Source organism: Apodemus sylvaticus, chromosome 8, assembly GCF_947179515.1.
Source record: "Apodemus sylvaticus chromosome 8, mApoSyl1.1, whole genome shotgun sequence".
In the NCBI taxonomy this organism is placed as follows: domain Eukaryota; kingdom Metazoa; phylum Chordata; class Mammalia; order Rodentia; family Muridae; genus Apodemus; species Apodemus sylvaticus.
Window position 1 is genome coordinate 105726654 of NC_067479.1, and position 11085 is coordinate 105737738.

Consider the following 11085-nt stretch of genomic DNA (forward strand, 5'->3'; position numbering starts at 1 on the left):
AGATATTGGATATTTTAAAGGGATGGAAGGTTTGATATGTAAAGACTGTGGGACTTTTAAAGTTATTTAGATCTTGGGGATGAATAAGAAAGTAAGGGTTGAGGCTTAATAGTGATGTGTGTGTGTGTCTGTGTGTGTATGTCAGGTTGATCAACTGTACTGGGCTGGTTTTATATGTCAACTTGACACAGGTTGGAGTTATTAGAGAAAGGAGCTTCAGGTGAGGAAGTGCCTCCATGAGAGCCAGCTGTAAGTCATTTTCTCAATTAGTGATCAAGGGGGCGAGGGCCCATTGTGGGTGGTGCCATCCCTGGGCTGTTAGTCTTGGGTTCTATAAGAGAGCAAGCTGAGCAAGTAAGGGGAAGCAAGCCAGTAAGTAACATCCCTTCATGGCCTCTGCATTAGCTCCTGCTTCAGCAACATGGAAGTGTAAGCTTGAATAAACCCTTTCCTCCCCAACTTGCTTCTCATTCATAATGTTTTGTACAAGAATAGAAACCCTGACTAAGACAGGGGTCCAGGTTAGTTGAGACTACTTGTCTTTCTATGGGGTCACCTTCCTCCTCAGCTTTTCTAGCCTCTACCTAATTCAACCACAGGGGCCCTCAGCTTCTGTCCATTGGTTGGGTGTAAGTATCTGTGTCTGTCTCAGTCAGCTGCTTGTTGGACCTCTCAGAAGGCAGCCATGCTAGGCTCCTGTTTGTCAGCATATTATGGCACAGTAATAGTGTCAGGCTTTGGAGCCTCCCATTGAGATGGATCCCAAGTTGGACTGGTCACTGGATTTCCTTTCCCTCAATCGCTTCTCTGTTTTTGTCCCTGAAGTTCTTTCAGACAGGAACAATTCTGTGTCAGAGTTTTTGACTGTGGGATGGCAACCCCATCCCTCCACTTGATGCCTTGTCTTTCTGCTGGAGGTGGACTCTACATGTTCCCTTTCCTCATCATTCAGCATTTCATCTAAGGACCCCTTTGAGTCCTTAGAGTCTTTCACCTCCCAGGTCTCTGGTATATTCTAGACAATCCTCCCACCTCCTGTTCCCTGAGGTTGCATATTTCCATTCTTTCTGCTGACCCTCAGGGCTTCTCTCCTGTCCCCTCTCCCCAATACCTGATCGTGTTCCTTCTGCCCCGAATCTCAGAATCTCACCCAGGTCCTGTGATTCTTCCTTCTCCCTCCTGTGATTGCGTTCTTCCTCCCAAGTAGGATAGAAACATACTCACTTGGACACTTTGGCTTGCTAACCTTCTTGAGTTCTGTGTATTGTATCCTAGGTTTTCTGTACTTTTTTGGCTAATATCTACTTATTATTGAATATATACCATACACGTCCTTTTGAGTCTGAGTTACCTCACTCAGGATTATATTTTCTAGTTTCATTCATTTGCCTGCAAAACTCATGATGTCCTTGTTCTTTTTTTCTCATTCTTTATTTTCATTAAAAAAATAAAATATTTAAGGCTATCAGATTCTCTTTTGCTTCACTTTTTTTATATATAAAATATTATCAAGCTGCAAAAAAAGAAAAAAGAGAAAAAGAAAAAAAAGAAAAAAAGAAAACCAAAAGATTTTCTCAAAGAACCAGCTCCCGATTTTGTTGATTCTTTCTATAGTTCTTTTTGTTTCTACTTGATTGATTTCAGCTCTGAGTTTGATTATTTCCTGCCTTCTACTCCTCTTGGGTATATTTGTTTCTTTTTGTTCTAGAGCTTTCAGATGTGCTGTCAAGCTGCTAGTGTATGCTCTCTCCAGTTTAATTTTGGAGGCACTCAGAGCCATGAGTTTTCCTCTTAGCACTGCTTTCATTGTGTCCCATAAGTTTGGGTATGTTGTGACTTCATTTTCATTGAATTCTAAAAAGTCTTTGATTTCTTTCCTTATTTTTTCCTTGATCGAGGTATCATTGAGTAGAGCATTGTTCAGCTTCCATATGTATGTGGGCTTTCTGTTGTTTTTTTTTGTTGTTGTTGCTATTGAAGACCACCCTTACTCCATAGTGATCTGATAGGAGGCATGGGATTAGTTTGATCTTCTTATATTTGTTGAGGTCTGGTTTTTGACCAATTATATCATCAATTTTGGAGAAGGTACTATGAAGTGCTGAGAAGAAGGTATGTTCTTTTGATTTAGGGTGAAATGTTTTATAGATATCTATTAAATCCATTTGGTCCAGTGTTAGTTTCACTGTGTTTTTGTTGTTATTGAAGACTAGTTTTAGTCTGAGGTGATCCAATAGGATGCATGGGATTATTTCAGTCTTCTTGTATCTGTTGAGGCCTGTTTTGTGGTCGATTATATAGACAGTTTTGGAGAAGGTACTGTAACGTGCTGAGAAGAATGTATATATATATATATATATATATATATATATATATGATAAATTATTCTATAGATATCTGTTAAATCCATTTGGTTCATAACTTCTGTTAGTTTTACTGTGTCTCTGTTTAGTTTTTGTTTCCATGATCTGTCCATTGAGGAGAGTGGGGTGTTGAAGTCGCCCACTGTTACTGTGTGTGTTGCAATGTGTACTGTGAGCTTTAGTAAAGTTGCTTTTATGAATGTGGTTGCCCTTGCATTCAGAACATAGATTTTCAGAACTGACAGTTCTTCTTGGTAGGTTTTTCCTTTGATGAGTATGAAGTGTCCTTCATTATCTTTTTTGATAACTTTAGATTGTAAGTAGATTTTATTTGATTTTAGAATGGCTACTCCAGCTTGTTTCTTGGGGCCATTTGCTTGGAAAATTGTTTTCCAACTTTTTACTATGAGGTAGTGTTTTTCTTTGACACTGAGGTGTGTTTTCTGTATGCAGCAAAAACTGTATTCTGTATGTATGCTGTGTCCTGTTTACGTATCCAGTCTGTTAATCTATGTCTTTTTATTGGGTATTGAATCCATTGATATTAAGGAAAAGTGATTGTTGCTTCTTGTTATTTTTGTGGTTAGAAGAGGAATTATGTTTGTTTGGCTATCTTTTTTTTGGGTTTGTTGAAAGGAGGTCAAAGGGATACAAATTGAAAAGGACGAAGTCAAGATATCACTATTTGCAGATGATATGATATTATACTTAAGTGACCCCAAAAACTTTCACCAGAGAACTCCTACAGGTGATAACTTCAGGAAAGTGACTAGCTATAAAATTAACTCAATCAAATCAGTTCTTCTACTCAAAGGATAAACAGTCTGAGAAAGAAATTAGGGAAACAACATCCTTCACAATAGTCACAAATAATATAAAATACCTTAGTGTCACTCTAACTAAGCAAGTGAAAAATCTGTATGACAAGAACTTTAAGTCTCTGAAGAAATTGAAGAAGATCTCAGAAGATGGAAACATCTCCTATGCTCATGAATTGGCAGGATTAATATAATAAAAATGGCCATTTTGCTGAAACCAATCTAATTGCAATCCATATCAAAATCCAACTCAATTCTTCATAGAGTTAGAAAGAACAATCTGCACATTCTTCTGGAACAATAAAAATCCCAGGATAGGAGAAAACTATTCTCAACAATAAAAGGACTTCTGGCAGAATCACCATCCCTGGCCTCAAGCTGTACTACAGAGCAATCGTGATAAAAGCTGCACGGTATTGGTACAGTGACAGGCAGGTAGATCAATGGAATAGGATTAAAGACCCAGAAATGAACCCACATACCTATGATCACTTGATCTTTGACAAAGGAGCTAAAACAAGTGGAGAGTTTTCGGAGGGGAAACAAGGAAAGGGGATAACATTTGAAATGTAAATAAAGAAAATATCTCATAAAAATGAAGAAAGAAAAGAAAATTAAAATCAGGGATTTAGGGAATAAAAGGAAAACCATTGCTGAGCTAACTTCACATCTAGAGGTAGTTTATTTAGCATAGCACTGCCTGACTCTGCCTACACATCAGTAGCTTTGTCACTTTAGTCTGTGCAGTGTCAGGAAGCAGGGTTCCCCAAGCACAGGCTTCTCCACAGGCAGAGAGGCCTTCCTTCCTTTCCAGCACACTTGATAGTATTGTCCAGCGTAGCTCAAGTGCATCACCTGGCCAATATGCATTACAGTCAGCACAGTATCAGGAGGGGAGGCCTAGCCTCACTTAACTGATGGCTGCTGCCCTCCATAAGGGTTAATTTCCAACAGGATCTATGGAGCCTGGTAAATTAATAAATTAAGTGTGTTCACCCCTTTGTGCATGTTTCTGGTTCTCTGGTTTGTTTTCAGGCATACCTTAAGCAGTCAGTTAAATATTCCTCTAGGTAAAAACAGAAGCAACATTCTCCAATTTAGTAAGTTGGACTTTAAGCATTATTGGGTGGTCAGGGTTGTGTTGTAGTCCGACCACCACAAGGGAACGGTGCTGTGGTGGAGGCACACCCCAACGCCTGCCTCAGCCCTTGAAAGAGCACATGGGTGGAGTGAGAGCACCTTTGGATCACTTAATTCCTCCACAGAACCGCGGCTTTACCAAAGGGAGCGCATACCCGCTCTCCAGGGCTCCTATCATTAAAATAGACTTTAAAAAAATATATAAAATCCGCCTGAGAGAGAATGATGGGAATCAGGGGTCGTGGTCAGCTCTACCCCAAAGCATGCAGCGCCATTCCCCTGTACCAGGGAACCCTGAAGGACCCACGGGGCAGTAAGGTGGGGACGCCCCAGCTGGCTGGGAGAAATTTCTGGTGTACCAATTTTTCAAGATCTGCAAGAGCTCATCCACAAGGGCATACTCCCGCCCCCCCAACCTCCACCCCGTTTTGTGATGCCAAAGATGGAATCCAGGGCCGTGTCCATGCCTGGTAAAGCGACCACTGAGTTCTACCCTCAGCCCAAGGATTCCTTTTAAATTTGGATTAGTGCATATTTTAATGATTAACTTTCTCCTTTATAGCTTGCTGTTCCCAATGGTTGGTTAAAGAAGAATCAGACTGAACTATATAGGACATATATTTTCCAGAGTTAAAACTGAAAACAAATCTGTATTCTAGCCCTTTTGACCTCCTCCCTGCCCTTCCCCCACCCCATAGCAACAAGGCTAAAACAGTATAAATGGATGCAGGAACAGGTAATGTACTTGCTGGTCAGGACATTAAGAATGGGAGGGATTTTCAGGAATTAACCAAGAAGGCAGAAGGTTAGAAAGATTTGGGGGTTAAGAAACGAACCATCCTTTGAGGTTTTATAAAACCCTAAGGAAATTTTATTTCTCTTCCCCACTGGGATCTGATGCTTCCTGATGGAGGCTGGAGAACTTCCTCAAGAAAATCCACGTTTAAAAGCAACCCAAGCTACAGTTGCAATGGTCATATTCCAAGGGGTGTGGCCAGTTGGCTGAATTGGGGGTGAGAGATCAGGATTCCTCACTGGAACATTTTTCTGAAGACAGTGTGCAAACCTGATCTCCAGCCAGGCCCAAATGCCCTGATTCCCGCTCATTCTCAGGCCTGCTGGGAAGAGCACACGGGCCCTCCACCTGTCCTCCAGTTCTGTGTTCTGCCTGCAGATCTGGAGCCAATAAGACAGGAAAGGGCGGGGTCACTTCCTTCGTGCCTGAGCATGGTTGCTTTGATTCGTCTAGTGCTGTTGCTTGACTTGGACCAGGATGTCTCGGATCTTCTGCTGAGCCATCTGGCTGGCATAGAAATGTCCGACGATCCTAACAATGTCTTGGTCATTCTCATCCGGGATCTGGTCTCTTGGCACTATCACCTTGGCTGCAGTGAAGTTCTGCAGCTCATTCGATGTTTTGCTGCCCTTGCCAATGATCGGGCCAGCTGCTGAAGTTGGAACCCAGATGTGGGTCTCCAGGTCTACTTCCTCCTTGGGACCAAAGAAATTCTCTTCTTTTAGTTTGCAATAGATTCTTCCCCGAGTCTTGAACTAAGCCTCTGGGGGTCCAGTGATGACGGCCATTCGAACTTTACAGTCAGGTGTTTTCTGGTGGAGAAATCTTGATGGAGGTACGGGTGAACCGGGAGAGCTATTTGACGTGCTGGCCCTACTTGTGGATGATAGCGCCCGCAGCCTGGATGGGGATGAACACCTGTACCAACCCCTGCTCTGGAGCCATGAAGGAGCTAAAAGCAGCAGCCCCAGTGCTACTGCTGGGAGGAGGTGGGACAGACAGCACTGGATGAAGCTGGGAAGAGACCTACAGCAGCCAGGTTGAGACCAGGCATGAGGTGGGACTGCAAGCTCATCGCAGTCATTCTGAGGCAGCCACGTCATTCTCATAAGCCTCTTGAACTTTCTTCATGATCTCCTGCTCAGCCCTGCAGCAGTAGTACTCCACGGCCCCCTTCACAGTGATGGTCCTTCCAGGGTTATAGAGCGTGAGATCCTGGAGCGACGAGACGGTAATCTTCATCTCTGTGTCCTGCTCCGCCTTCTTCACCTTCCTTGGCAACGAGTCACTCTGCGAAGTTATTATGAGCCAGGATCTTCAGGGGAACTTCCTCTGCCCTTTTGGTGTCCTTTGCCACCTTGTACATTATCTCCGAGATCATCTTACACGCTGATCAACCTTCAGGGGTTGAATGCACACTGATGGCCTTCACAGCTCTGGTATTCTCCTTCCTATGCACATCTATCTTGAACTGAGTCTGGATTGTGATGGTTTGGATGATGGCACCCTCCTTGCCAATGAAAGCACCTGGTGCGTGGGCACCAGGAGCGGGAGGGTGCCTCTGCTTGGCTGGAGCCCCTGCTGCCACAGGTGACCCTTCCTGGGGCTGGCACTGAGACCCAAAGCCTCCGTGGCACGCATTCTTGTCAGGACCTTGTGCTATCTGCTCCTCAGGTGTGTAGGAGACCTTCAGGGCATGGGTCTCCAGTTGGTGGCCATTTAGCTTTTTGATGGCTTGCCTGGTCTGCTCCTGGTTGGAGCAGGTGATGTTGACCACCATCATCTCACTTTCTATGTTCACTTGTTCACAGTTCTCCACCATCCTGCTGAGCCGGCAGGCTATCTAGATAGCACTTCCCATCAGAGCTGAGGTAGAATATTTCGGATCTGTATTTTCTGACTTCTTTGTTTTTTGGACACCGAGTGTTCAATCTTTAGGTGTTTTCCTTGTAGTTCTACTTTCCCTGAAGATAAAAAAAAAAAAAAAAAAAAAAAAAAAAAAAAAAAAAAGAATGAGTGTAGAGAAGTGGGGGGATGGGGAGGAAGGGTGGGTAAGGGACTTTAGTTAAATTCTAGAGTTCCTGGGGCCTCCTAGGAATCCAGGCACTGGCTACAGAGGCCTGTTGGGGGAAAGGTTGCTTCAGGCTTGGTAGACCCATAATTTTGTACTTTTTTTGTTTTTCCTGTTTTATTTCCATTAATCATGTGGGCTAGCTGAACAGACTGCTTGGATTTCAGAGCTTTTGGGTGAGCTACTGCTTCAGTGGCTCCAGAAGTGGAAGGTAGGAACCAGGGGACAGCAGTACCCCATTTCCTGAAGTGGGGCGGGAGTAGAGAATGAAGTCTTTATTTTCCTGAAGTGGGGCGGGAGTAGAGAATGAAGTCTTTATTTTCCTGAAGTGGGGCGGGAGTAGAGAATGAAGTCTTTATTTTCCTGCAGAGCCAAGGTTGGGGCCGCTGGACTAGCAAAGGGGGCGTCGCCGGTTTGAGGAAGCTTGGCTGGTGGTGTCAGTCCCTTCCTTGGCAGCCACACGCCTTTCAGCCCAGCCTTAGCTTCTTGGGAAGCAGCGTGGCAAACCGCTGCTGCCACCTTGGCAGACCACGTCCTCGTTCTTAATAGCTGAATAGTACTCTGAGGCGAGATATTTCCTATCCATTCACACTGAGGTGGTGAGAGGCCAGGGATTGGACGGGAGAGAGGAGGAGGAGCTAAGAGGAAGGGCGGAGAGAGAGGAAGCCTGGAGCTGCTCAAGGGAGAAGAGGAGACACACAGATCTAGATGGCGGCAGATGTGATTCTGGTATGCTGAGAGGTTAGAAATATTGGGATAAAACTTTATCATTGTAATTTGGCATTATGTAAGTGGGAGTTTCATATACCTAAATATATTTGGTTAACTACTCAAGTTTAAGAGTTATGCTTTGCCGGATACTTGGAAGGAGTGGGTGCTGGGCAGGAGAGAGAAACCCACCAGGACTTGGAGCAGAGGTCTGGTGGGGCGGTACTATATTTTAACCATTTCCCACTACAGTACTCCATTGTGTAAATGAACCACAGTCACTGTACCTATTCTTCTGTTGTGGGGCATCTGGTTGTTTCCAGCTTCTGGCCATCACAAATAAGGCAGCTATGAACACAGTGGAGCAGGTGCCTCTGTGGCATGGTGGAGCATCATCGGTATATGCCCTAGAGTGGTATAGCTGGTCTTCAGATAGCTCTATTTTCCAGTTTTCTGAGGAACCTCCAGATTGTTTTCCAGAGTGGGTGTACCAGTTTGAAATCCCATCAGCAATGGAAGAGTGTTCCTTTTTCTCCACATCCTTGCCAACATGTGCTGTCACCTGATGTTTTTGATTTTAGCCACTCTGATTGGTGTAAGATGGAATGCCAGGGTAGTTTTGATTTGCATTTCCCTGATCACTAAGAACTTTAAACATTTCTTTAAGCACACACATCATTTTTAGGAGGCTGTTTTATAGCAAAGTAATTTTAGTAGGTTCACCTCTAGGATCTATGCTATGAGCACTCCAGCCAAAAGCTCTTGGTCATATTTATAGTACCAGACATGCCATTTCCTTCTGTGAAGCATGCTGTATGTTGGGGTTCACCCCATGATATTCATGCTACTTTTGTACCCTTGGGCATATCTTGCTAGGCTGGTTGTTACTATAACACCCCGTTCACAAGTGGCTAAGACAGTTCATATTTTCCCCAGGCGGTGTGCTGTGAGACTCAGAGTAGAAACTCACAGGTCCACTTCTCTTGCTGCCACATGGAATTCCAGCAACATTGGATTGCTTGCTAGACCTATCTTTCCAAACACCAGAGAACTGTTAAGCTCCCTCCTCCCCACTGGTTAGTGTAAATGTCTCCTGATCCCAGGGGAGGGTTGCTGAGCTCCCAGCCACACTGTGGAGCCTTGGGGATGGACGTATTCACAGTCTTTATGACTGATCTTCCCACTAACCATTTGTTCTAGGACATTTTCCCTTGGGTGAGATTCTTTCCTTCTCCTCTTTGGCCAGTTCCTTTTCTAGCTGCTGGGTGAACAATTCTCTGGCCATTGATTAGGGCACTGGTCCCGAGACCAGCCCCCAAGTTCACTTTGTGACAGCATAGTGATCTGGCTGGCATTTCTAGCTACAGCATTTGTCCTCTGGATGTCAGAATGGACAGGTAGCTAGCTCTCACCTAGAAGGGAATCTCTTCACCACCACACTTCCTGGTCTAATTCAGAGGCTAAATTTGGCTCCTAACATACCCACCGACAAATAACACTAAATGGACACTTATGGGTTCTTTAAAAACAAACATTTACAACTCTCTTGCCAGTGATCTGTGGGCTTCCCCCTCCCCCATTCTCTTGGCACTTGCTTTCTGTTCCAGGTTCCCTGCCCCCTTACTCTGCTTTCAGCCCCACACCTCACTCTCTTGCTTCCTGCCCGATCTGATGATCTGACTCCACAGCAGCCAATGGCTTGGCCCTGGCTGGGAAATGGCTCTACTGCTCATTCTCCTGCTCTCTGCCCCGCCCAGCACTCTACTCTGCCCATGCTTCCTGGCTCCTGAGGCTACTGCCTCCCACCAATCTGCTCCTCACACTCCTCACACTGTGCTGTTTCTATTTGTCTGTATGTTTGTCTCTGCCATGCTTTCTGCTATTCCATTCTAAGATACACACCTCATTTCTACCACTGCGCTCTAAGTTGTAACACATGACTTTCAGCGCCATCTCACTTGGGAGCAGTCCTGTGACTGTCTCCCATCTTTGTTGTGGTCAGATAAGGTTTCCCTATGCTATTCAATGCCATGTTAGCTAAGGGCAATCACATGACTGACTGTAGCTCCAGCTCCATCTTAATTAAGTCCCAGGACCATCGCCATCTTTGTTATGGGAAGTTCCTACCTCACTGCCTCATTGCCTTAAAACAGCCTGACTTAAGGAAGATTCCAAAGATACTTTCCAATTAGAATAATGTTTTCATTCTATCCTGCCTTAGTAAATAATGGTTTTTTTTAGTGTTAATTTAAAGATTTATAACAGTAAAAATATTAAAGATCACTGCCTTAAATATATGTTTAGCTCGCTTTTGTTACTGTCATTAAGTCACAGTATATTCTCTTTATTTGCTAGATATATTCAGGAGAAGTAAACAAACACAGGTGGTCTAACTCAGATATGCTTAGTAGATACTGGCTTTTGATCTTGTCAGAAATCTGCTATGTATAATGTTAAACATTCAAGCTTATTATAATAGACAGAGACTCCCAAATCCTGATAGGTTACCCCCTAAGATCTCCGAGAATATATGAACAAGATTCTGCCTGGATTGTGGTATGATAACCATTGAAAAACACTACTGCTTTGCTTTGCCAGATGTCAGGGCTTAGCCTTCATTGTGGACAAACATAAGATACCTAGAGAGTTAAATGTCTCATTTTGCCTAAGTCAAGGTGGGTCATTTCTCCCACATACTTACTCCACAGGAAAAAGCTTTTCATCTTCTGAGCTTGATGGCCAGACAGACTCTGTCCAAGTTATGATGAGGAGAGAGACCACAGGGACCTGGTAATTATTTAGGTAGTGGACTATATAGACCAACCTCTGTCATTTTAACTAATACGTGCCATTTAGATTACAATTTATTCTTCCCAGATTTCTGACTACATTGACAACTAAGCCAACTGCAGCTTGACAGCTAGAAAACAGACCTCTAGCTCCTTACCCTGAGGTAATCCATCACCTTATTAGCTCATTATTCAATTTGTTAACTAGTTAAGACTACCAGATATCTTATCAAAGAGAGACAGATTTGTCTTACTCACAGACTTCATGATAAATGATACCCAAGTTCAGATGCAAACTTTCCCAGATGTAACCTTATGCTATTTCCTTATTTCCTTATTTCCTTCTTCCCTTTCTCGCTCTCTTACTTTCTTACTCTCTTATTCTTGCCTCAGTTTCCAG

The 11085-nt window shown here is 43.7% G+C and overlaps 1 pseudogene; it reads right to left on the reverse strand.

Moving 5' to 3' along the window:
- Positions 1–5566: 5566 nt before the first annotated feature.
- LOC127690830 (insulin-like growth factor 2 mRNA-binding protein 1) lies at positions 5567–9181 on the reverse strand (annotated as a pseudogene).
- Between the last annotated feature and the right edge of the window lie 1904 nt (positions 9182–11085).